The sequence below is a fragment of the Nannospalax galili genome, unplaced genomic scaffold (assembly GCF_000622305.1).
Source record: "Nannospalax galili isolate Female #2095 unplaced genomic scaffold, S.galili_v1.0 scaffold1472, whole genome shotgun sequence".
Lineage (NCBI taxonomy): Eukaryota > Metazoa > Chordata > Mammalia > Rodentia > Spalacidae > Nannospalax > Nannospalax galili.
This window is the reverse complement of record NW_008331793.1, coordinates 132,599-144,053: the sequence shown is the minus strand read 5'-3', so window position 1 is coordinate 144,053 and position 11,455 is coordinate 132,599.

Below are 11,455 nucleotides of genomic sequence, written 5' to 3'. Positions count from 1 at the left end.
CTCTCTCTCTCTCTCTCTCTCTCTCTCTCTCTCTCTCCCCTCTCTCTCTCATAAACAATATAACACTTAGAGTGAGAAAAAAATACATAGTTGATTATATTGTTAAGACAAAAGTAAGTAGCTTAATTAGTATAATAGCATCATCATAGGAAAGGATAATAGAATAACAACAATTATAATTTATTTAAGTCTAATTATGTGATAGGTCAGCTAATGGAACTATATCATTTCATGAACTGAACAAAAGACAGAATTTAATTATGTCATTACAAAACTTTTATGGAACATGAAAGTATAGTTTTACATAACAAAGCATACAGGGATTTTCATGGGGTGGATGGGTAAAAGAACTTATACCGAAGATACTGAACAAGTGATTAAGATGGAGACTTTCCAATTCCTTCAAGTAATTAGTATCTAATCCTTCCAATTTCAATAAGATTCTCAAGTCAGTTCCAGTGGCATCAGGAACCTCCATTTCAGTCTATAATGCGTAAGGCTGTGGGGCAATGAAATTTTTTTTTTGACTATATAATGCCAACTTTATTAGTAGCTTCAGCCTTTCCGGAGAATTATACATAATCACATTCCTCAAGTATACAAGGCTGTCAGTCGTTTCCCTGTGCTAACTGGTAAGATACCCATGTCAAACACACCGGCTGGAAAAGCTGCAGGATAAATCCACAGAGGACTGTTATTATTCTAATAAAAAAACACAGCTCTCACTTCAAAGTGAATTAAGAAATCATTTCATCTTGAGTCAAATAAGAATAACCATGGCCTGAGAATAAACATTTAGGTTGACACAATTAATATAGTCTAATGCATACTTGATTTCATGAAATCTTTATATTAACAGTCAAAAGGAAATACTAAACCAAGATATTTTTCAAATGTGTTGGTGGAAACATCAGATATATGTCTTGTAGTAAATGAAGAAATCTGCTAAAATTTCAGGTTCTAATTGGTAACATTTTTTACCTTTTGGGTTGGTAGATTCTATTAATCTTATAGGCGAATAAAGCCTAAAATACTCTTCCTGATAGTCCAAAGATAATAGGTCAGACATAGAGGTGGGCAACAAATTGCTATTAATGTAACAAAAATAACTAAGGATAATTTAGCTCCATATCTGCAGCATTCCAACTCTTCACAAATTTCTAATCAGTTAATAAAACTTGTAGACTTTTTTTTAACATGTGTGGTTTTCTCCTAGAAACTTTACATCACATTATTATTGTTATTATTATTAATACTATTACTTTTTGACTGGGTCTTATATAACTTAGATTGGCCTAAAACTCACTATGTCTCTAAGGATGATTTTATCTATTGATCTTCCTAACTCTACCTTCCAAATCCTGGAATTACATGCCTATGCCATCCTGTTTGGCACGGGGATTCTAATTATTTAGGCTGAGTACCCTGAAGTTACCCCAAGGTTGTGAATAGCAGACAGTAGCTCATAATTGAAAATGCTTATGTGTTTTCTCATAAAAATACCAAAAATTATCTTTTTAGAGAAATTTTACTCAAGGTTATTATATACTCATGAAAAATTGTCTTTTTTTGAAAAAATGTTTTATAGACATAACACTTTAAAATTCACACTGGAAAAGTTAAAAAAAATTAGATATTTTTTTTTAATTCAAAAATCAAAGAAGTTAGAGTGAGTCAGCCCAAAGGAGAATGGACTAGGGAAACTCTTGCACGTTTTGAACATTATGGAAAACATGAGCAAAGGCCTGTGTAGAGGACCAAATTTCAAGGTCTTTTCCTTCCCACATATTAGTTATGCTCTACATAAGTTGGGGCCATATTGAAAATACTATTGTAGTAGACAGAGTAATATCTCTCAAAAGAATACATCCTCCTTCCTGGGACTTGTGACTGTACTCCCCTTCTATACATAATCAACTGTGGTAATTTTTCAATACTGAGATTGAGAGGTTAAGTTATTCTTAAGAGTATAGCACGGATCTATTCATTAGTGAGACTTGTGTTGAACTTCTGATTTGTACACACAGGATGGAATTTATTTATTTTTAGGCTGTTAAATTTGTGGTGATGTAACTGAAAACATTCCATCACCATAACCAAGAAAGATAAGTCCATCGATGCAACCAAAATGTTGCCTGGAGAAAACATTCAGTTCTTAAGAAATGTGAGCTTTTCAAGCTTATCATTGAAATTTATCAAAAATTCACCACAGCACATTAATCACTCTCAATTAAGCAACTACAGGCTGCAAAATCTCAAAATTTCAAACGTAACAGAGAAAAAGGCTTATATTTCTTGTCTTATATGGAGACCATGACTGAGTTATGGGTCTATGTTAGAAAGTGTCCTTACTGTCCTCCTTTAGGGAACAAAAGAAATCAGCTCTTTTTCTAGAGTACACACACTTACATAGCTAGAAAACTAATGTACTACCTAGCGCTTTTACTCAACTCAAATGCAATTAATCCTAATATAATTTTATGTTAAAAGTAAGTCCATATTTGTCTGGATTTATTTGACCGTACTAAGTGAAATTGTCTAAGACCTAATCAACAGTATATATTAAGCATGGTGAAATTCCAGGAAGATTAAAAGAAATCTGTGCTTTACTTAAGGAAATGGCTGATGTAGTAGCTTGATATTCAATAACTCTCCCCTTATAATATACCTTCTAAAAATATAAGGTAAATGTTTTCTGAAGTATGATAATGCTTATTATAGGGAAAATGTCATTCTTCTGATTGATATTTATTATATACTGGTAGGTCTACATAGAAACCACAATAAAACTTGTGCCACGCTATTCATTACCTACACAGCACTTTCTCTTTCATTCTAATAAATAATATGGTTGAGTACTTCTTCTACTGTTTTTCAACAGAAATCATTGGATGAAACTTCATCTTCAGCTCAACAGAAGTTAATAACATTAGATGCTCATATTAAAATTTAAGGGTCAGGCTGGGCGTGGTGGCACACACCTTTAATCACAGCACTCGGGAGGCAGAGGCAAGTGGACCTCCGTTGAGTTCAAGGCCAGCCTGGTCTACATAGTGAGTTCCAGGACAGCAGGTGGGGCTACATAGAGACCCTGTCTCAAAAAGACCAAAAACAAAAAATTTAAGGGTCAATACAAACTTAGAGCTTTCTCAAAATTTTGTGCATTGATGAAGTTGTTCTTGAGGTTAAATAAAATCCATACAAAGGTTTGGGATCATTAATATGAAATATTTGAGCAATTTTCTAAAAATATGCAGTATTACAAATGTTTGAAGAAATAAGATTTGTGATAGCTCATTCAACATCTACTCCAAAATATTATCCTTAAATACTGGAAATAAATGTCCTCATCAGTAGACAGGAAGTTCAAAAAACTGCAATATCTTTGTGATTTTAAATAAATGTGCTGTTCATTTAAGAATAAAATGTTAGTTTCTATTCAAATAGTCAGAGGAAAAATAATCAGACCTTAAGAAATCTCTAAAAGGACAGAAATTACTGAAATGCTTGCAGAGGCAAGTACATACCATTCTACTAAGCATTCACGATCGAGTTGATCAGCTGATATTAAAAATATTGGCAATTTCAACACTGCAGACCAATCTTTGGGATGAAATAAATGAAATACTCATTTAATCTCATTTCAGGATCTTGGTATTTTTACCAAACTGCCAAAGTAAGCCACTACTAAAAGTCTAAAGAAAGTCCATGTCTAATCTTTTTGAGTGTTGGCTAGACATTGATCATACTAATGGATTATTATGAAAATTCAGCAATACCATCTCAGTTCTTAGTATTAAGTAGTCTTTGTGACAGTCCATTCAATCTATCTGGAACAACACTATGGAGACAGGTAAGATTTGGAACAGAGTGTTATCTGCCAATTTAGTTACCCAGGATATTTTATCTTCTGATCCAGGTTTATATTTCACTGTTTTGAAAATAGAGAAAGAATACGAGGGAGAATTAATATAGTAAGTGTGAAATTATACCTGGCATCTGGATCTTACACTAAGATCTCATTTTCATGAATGTTTTAACAATTCTACTTCAGTCTGAGTTAATGATGTCATGTGCACACTGTTGATGACTCAAAGTCAAATGAATGTGACAAAGTAGAAGATGTTATAGAGCCACTGTCATTCTGAAGCCATAAATCAAGCTAATATAGCTGCCTAGATGTGATAGACAGAAGAATGAGGCTGCCAGCCTAGTATGCCACAGATTAATAGGATCATTTGATTGAGTCAAATGTGACCTGACATTGACTTCATCTGAATACAATTGAAATGTAATTCAAACAGCCTCAGGGATGCTAGCTATAGGTATGGTTTTGAAATGGGGCAGCAGAGAAAGCTCTGCTCTGGATGTAGGAAATTTACTTTCATGTGAACCTGTTAACATACAGGGTTAAAACTGTTTTGAGAGGCAGAACAAATCCTATTGAAATGTTTCAAATACCCAACATTGAATGTTTCAGTCATTTTCCCAAAGCATACATTATTAAAATGTACAATAGAATAAAATCTGTGATAGCTAATTCATCTCAAAAAAATGTTTGCAAAGAAAAGTTCTTAAAATATTGACTGTGTCTGAAACAAAAGACATCCTATAGGATTTGGAGGGAAAAGTAACTTTTTAACCTAAATAGGTATTCAAGAAAGCTTTATTTCAGAAAAGAGATACAGCGAAGTTCTGTTCAAATAAAATGATCTTGAAGAACTGTTTTTATACGTGCCAGCAATTTTCAGAGTATATCCTAATTTCTCCCTAGAGAAATTATTGTGTATTGAAATCATAATGAAACCTGATTTTTGGAAAGTTCCATTATGGGACCATAGGGAACCAAGTCCAAAATATATTTACAGAAAATGTTTGGTGAGTTGGATTGCGTGTCACCATGAGTACTATGGATTTCATTATTTTCTAATTACACAGGTACCTTACATTAAAATGATCTCCATATTCCCTACCTTGTTTGTTTTAACCTCTCTACCCAGACCCCTTATACCTCATGACTCAAAATGATATAAATGAAAGAGAAAGGAGCAGTTCAGTAGAACACTTGCTAAAATTCCATCCCTGTGTTAGAAGTAACATCTCCATTTCTCCTCCAAGATCCCAATAACAAGCAAAATCATAATTCCACAGATGTTCACCCAGGAGAACCACTGAATTTATTGGGCTTACTTAGAGAGCATAAACGAGGGATCATATACAGAACTGTGGAGGCTCCCCCTAAACAAGCTTCACTGGAAAGTCTTCACCCAGTATGAATGATGGCTTTCCCACAGCCACCAAGACCACATGGGATTAGAACAGGATTGCATAGCAAAGTTTGGGAGGAGTGGGTGGATACTCAGATGAAGATCCCATGATGCTCCATGCTCCTTCTTCTAATGATCACCAGGTCAAATGTGGTTTTATGTCATTTATCTACAACCATAGCAGGAAAGGCTACTAAGCAGTTAAGAGCACTGGCTCCTCTAATAGAGAGCCAGAGTTCAGTTTTCAGCACACACACAGTGGCCCACAAGCATACTTGGCTCCAGTTGCAAAGAGTCAAATGCCCTCTTCTTACTACCATGAGAATTTCTTGGGCCTGGTCCATTTAGATACATACAAAACACTCATAGCATAAAATAAACATAAATAAAAATTATATTTATTATTTTAATATTATGTGTAGTAGTATTTTGCCTGTGTGTATGTAATGGCATCTGTGTTTTGCGAAGCCAGAAAAGGCCAGAACCTGAGTTACAGGCTGTTGGTTGCCTCTGTGTGGGTGCTGGATATTGAATCCAGGTGCTGTGCAAGAGCAGCCAGTCCTGTTAACCTCTGAGCTCTGAGCCATCTCTCCAACCCCCCCCCAAAACAAAGGTTTTTTTTTTTTTTTTTTTTTTTTTCAAGAAATATCCTTGGTTATATCAAGTCACCATTAGTATTTGGTACTGCTCCGGTGTCCTAATCAGAAACTTGTGCTCTTTACTAAGAAAGACAAAACTTTTTATAGTGCTTCACATTAGTTTTTGTTGCCTTAGTTTACTTTATCGTACTTTTACTTTTATCCTGTGCTGCATACACTTAAGGAAAAATATCAATAAATACTGTATCAGTATGCCTTAGACCCTCACAATTGTCTGATCCTGTCATGAAATTTTTTTCTATGTTTTAGATACTGTTCAGATCAGAACAATACGTGAAGGAAGTCTCAATTTTAGAATGTAATCACATACCATACAACATAATGGATACCATTTTTTAGCATTATACCATTATCTCTTTTTTAACACTATTTACTACAATTCTTTGGGGTGAAGCATTTGTTTACTTTTATTTTTATTATATTAGCTTGTTTCAGTATGTGCATGACAAGGGCGTGAGGATTAGAGAGGTGGGGGCATTCCACCATGTGGGGCCTGAGGATCAAACTCAGGTAGTCGAATTTGGTGATAACTGCAAACCCAAGCCATCTGAGCCATCTCCGCAGCCTGAGATGAAACATTTATTGCCCTATTTTTCAGATGGCAAGATAATAATTTAAGAATTATGAATAGTTTTTCAATTGTTTTGGTTATTGAACAATAAATCATTTAAGAACAAAATTCTAAGACTTCCTAATTGTCAAAGGCTCACTTGGAATAAAAAATTTGCCTACAAGGAATTATTTCAGAAGGGCTAGAGAGATGGTTCAGCAGTAATGAGCACTTTCTATACTTTCAGACGGCTAGAGCTCATACTAAGCACCCACGTCAGCCACTTAGATCTTCAACTCTAGGGAAATCTGTATCCACTTCTGACCCCTTCCGGCACTACCAGTATACACACATGTAGACACACAAGCACATAAAAAATAATAAAAATGAATCTTTCCAAAGCAAGTATTTTTATGTACTACGTTGAACCTTAATATCGTATTTCAAATTTCATATCATAATTCATATTTCATAGTTTTTTCAGTTTCAACAATAATTTTGAAAAAACAGCAACCAGAAATTCTTACCTTTGTATTTAAATTAATGCACTTAAAAGATGCCTCTCAGGATTGAAATTAAAATTCATTGATTCTTTTAACAATGGCAATCATTTTAATTATGAAAATATGTAAAAAAAACCTCCCTGATTTCCTTTTCAGCTACATTGTACTAAAATATGGGATTTTATTTATTAAAATCAAAGCTACTGAAATCTTAGATTTGTTAATGCTTAACTTACCTCTTTCATCTCATATGTTTGGAGTTTATATATATTATATATCTAATACATATAATATATATATTTAGTTGTTCTTATCCCTTCATACCTGGCTTCATTTTCAGTTGAACTTATTTTGTTTCCTATCATCAATTAAAATCCTTTTTAAATGCACAACGACTACACCAGAAAAGCAAAGTGTCTCATAAACTAATTAAATGATTAGTGAAATGTGGTTGAAAGTATGTTTGTTGCTTAAAAACATAATTTAGCAAGAAGCAAACCTTTGCATGAATTAATTACCAATGATATGTGATGAGGATAAATAGCCATCACTTATTTTAGAAAGAAATTTACTCCACTTAATACATACAGAATAGACCATTCCATTACAAAAATTGTTTAAGTTTGTTAATAAAATACAAAACTACTATGTACTCTGTCATTGGTGAAGAAGACTCTATACATGGATTTTCAAGCAGAAACAGCATTTTTGGCTACAATTTTTAATGTGCATTTAAATTAAATTAATATCTAAGAAATTAATAGCCCCCTATTTCATACTTTTCGGCTAAACTTAGCAAAATTTCATATTAAGTGTGAAGTGCATAGATTATAATTTCTCATTTCTCACTAAATTTACTGAGTGTGTTCTTAAATGCTAAAAGCAAAATCGATGGTTTCTGTATGCTATGTGTTAAGGACAGTATATGTGAGCTGTTTGCAGCATTGCCAAAATATGTTAGAGGAACAATTTAAAAGAAAGGTTAGTTTTGACGCATGGTCTGAGTTCATGCTGAACTGGACTGGCTCCACAGCTCTTGGGACTATGGTAACAAAGATCAGTGGATGAAGGAGTGTGTGGTAGAGGAGGGTTCACCTCATTTCTGCCAGGAAATCAAGACGGGGAGAGAGAGAAGCTTGAAAGATATGCCTTTCATACCAGTAGATCTCACCTTCTGAAGACTGCATCGCCTGCCATCAGCATCTCCAGTTGGTGATCAACCATTTTAGCACATGGCCTTTGGGGAAACTTTCAGATTTTGAACTGCAACAGCACAAAAAGCACAGATGAAAATGTACTCAGGAATGTCAGATGCCAGTTAGAAGATAGCATCATGGGAAAAATGATAAACCAAGAGGTTTAAAAATGTAAATTCCGGGGCTGGAGAGATGACTTAGCGGTTAAGAGCACTGACTGCTCTTGCAGAAGACCAACATGGCGGACCGAACTATCTTTAACTCCAGTTCCAGGCGAATCCGAAGCCCTCTTCTTACCTCAGTAGCATTGCACGACGTGGGTGCACTTACACACATGCAGGCAATACACTCATACACATAAAATAAAAATAAATAATATATATTTCTTACAGAAAAATTCATTTTTAATGCAATTGACATTAAGATGTTTGAAGATGCATTTATAATCTCTATATATCTGATTATTACTAGTCACAGTCAGTTACTTTCTGAACTCCTTGGCATCTGAGCATGGATATAACGTCATCAGGTAGACTTCAATGGTAATGTTTTTCACATTTATTAATTATTATGTAAATTCCATAGGTAATATGTGATACTTAAGGATTATTAAGCTTTGTCATGTCAACCACTATGGGGTTGCAATAAGTGTTTTCTCAATAATGTCGGCTCTCCAAGGTGCCTTTTTTAACAGATAACCCTTACTTCCCTCAGATGAGTCTTTGTGATAATCTCCCAGTACAAAAATCATCAAATTTATGCTTTTATATTTTCTCAAACAAAAATACAAAGTATGATGCTTTATTTTCTCTCACAATGCTGTTGCCACTTAAAAAAATGATTTCTAGCTTAATGATTTGGTTTTTCCCAGTCCGTGTTAAAAAATATAAATAATAAAAGAATGTTATGTTTCCTTCTAATGAACTTTTATTGAGCAGTAAATATAAATATATTTTAATATTTAATTTTCTACAAAAAGATTGAATTTAAATGTTTTCTGTAATAGAGATATTAAATAGAATATAAATTTTATGGTGAGAGTTTCCCCTAGCATCAACCATTTAAACTCTTTTGGAGATAGCTGTTTTTGAATTTTCAGTAACTTTAATCTTAATACTTACTAATGTGTCATGTGAGGCAGCAAGGAAAGGTAGAATTACTCTCTGAACCTACATCCAATTAAGAATGTGATGAAGAATTCTTTATTTTTATTAACACTCATCATGAATCAAGATACATATTTCAAAGCTAATATAAAAAACTTCAAGCTTGCAATTACAGATCACTTTTAATTTAATGAAATAAAAAGTGTAAAGAGAAATGGTTTCCAGATCAACTAACATCTGAACACAGTGGAAAAATATGACTCATTTCAACCATAGTTCAAACACTCGTTATTTAATTTGGGGCATTTCAGGGAAATATAAACACATGAAAAGGCACATCAATAGGGAATGAAATTAACTATCTGTGTAATAGAGAACTTCAGCTCTACAACTTAGTAGGAATAATATAATTATTCCAGTTATTTTGTCCATTTGTTTTCTTTACGTGGGATATTTCCACGTGAACTAGAAGCATCAATGAAAAGGTACGGACAAATAAATATATTGAAAGAATTTTATTTGTGGCATGTTCTATAAATCACATTGCACATGGATCATGTAATAATTTCATAAATCAAGGGGTCAATCTGTAAGTAAATCAACAGTGATTCAAGAAATATGATAAATTTGAGACATAGGAAGCAAGGTAGAAGAAATTATGAAACAAAGCACAAATTCATACCAAGCCTAAATCTCATGCTGATGAAGATAAGAGCAACATATAATAGATACGTCAGTAGAGGGATAGACACACAAGTGACAGATAACAGATAAAATAAATGCAACATAATAATTTCTATAAATACAGTTTCAGCTGTTAAAGGTAGGTGGGCATGCTTCTTGTTTTAAGTTTTTATGTCACATTATACTACAAGAAAAAAGTGGAATGACATCCAGTGTCTCATGTTTGGGCCCTTCAAACTTCCAAGTCTGACCAGAATTGGATATGACCTCATATGCAACTACGGTCTTACAAACGCAGCTAATTAAGGTGCGCTTCCATGGGTTATGATGAACCTTAATTAAAACATGTTAAGAAAGTGCAATGGGGAATACACAATAACATTCTGAGTAGATAGAGAAAGAAAATTAGAATGATGTATCCCTAAGTCAAAAAGTGAAGACAGCATCTACGGAAATGAAGGGAGAACCAAGGAACAGATTGTGCTCTTGAGTACACATAAAGAGCCAACTGTACCAACACCTTCACATGGGATTTAACTTCCAAAATGGAGACAGTATATTTTTGATGTTTAAACCTGTCCAGGTCATAATATTTATTTTACAGTGCTAAGAAACAAAATCACCCAACCTTTAGAACTTACTCAGGTTTACATATATTCAGGAACAGCTGAAATAAAGTTTGCAGTAGTAGTTTTTGCTTTATTCCATGTTGGTTTCACTTACAATGAAAACAGTAACCCTTTTTTTTTCAGCTAATGTTAACCACATGGTCAGTAATTCAAGAAAAGAGTGAAAGAACTAATAACTCCAGAAAAGAAGGCTTATGATAAGGGACATTTGATTGGGTCAGACAAACATGCTTGATATAACAAAGGCCAAAGGAAGATTAAGGTGCTAAAAAGACCTGAAGTATATACTAAATTGTATAGCTGGGACTGAGTTGAAACTTCATAGAAAGGAGAGCGGTGATGGCATCTTAAAGAACTTATACAGCATGTCACCTCCTTAACCTCTTCTAAAACAATATTAAGAACTATTATATCATATTGGAAGTTTTATAAAAAAATAAAGTTACTGAAATACTAATGTTTATATTCATTTGAACACTTGAGCAGAGCTGCTGAGAATTATTATTTATTATTAAATTCAAATATACTCTGAATACAATTAACTTTGGTTCTGTTAGGAAACAAGAGTAATTTACAGTTAAATATCAATCAAAAGAGAATGATGAAAATGCATTCTGCTTTTTTCTCATATAATTTATATTAACTGGCAGGTCATTAATATAATCTGTGGAATGCCTACCCTAACTAGTATATGTAAAAACCTTCTCTTGTTATTTAAATCAAAATCCTTAAATATAAGCAATCATAAATGGAGTTAAAACTGAATTAATATATAAATTCTGTTTAAATGATCTCTAAATACTGATATGTATAACCATGCACACACACACACACACACACACACACACATATACACACATA